This window comes from Buceros rhinoceros, unplaced genomic scaffold, assembly GCF_000710305.1.
Source record: "Buceros rhinoceros silvestris isolate BGI_N320 unplaced genomic scaffold, ASM71030v1 scaffold23026, whole genome shotgun sequence".
NCBI classification, from domain to species: domain Eukaryota; kingdom Metazoa; phylum Chordata; class Aves; order Bucerotiformes; family Bucerotidae; genus Buceros; species Buceros rhinoceros.
In genome coordinates, this window is record NW_010416077.1 from 614 (window position 1) to 915 (window position 302).

Consider the following 302-nt stretch of genomic DNA (forward strand, 5'->3'; position numbering starts at 1 on the left):
GAGCCGCTTGGCTCCAGTCACAGGCAGCCAGGCAGGGGACCAGTGGCCCTGGATGGCGGTGGGGTACACTGCCTAGCCCAGGTGGCATCACCTAGAGCAGGGATGTTCCCAGCCAGGGACTGGCTTCACGGTCCTGGTGGGGAAGAGCTTCGGGGAAGGAGCAGGGGAGGGTGGGGTTGATAAGGGGGTACCCCCTCTCATGCACAGCACCCCTCTCCCATTGCTCAGCACCTTTATTGAGGACACAACTGGTGCACGGGTGGTGGTGGCCGGGATCTGTCCTGTGCCTGCTGGGGCAGGGT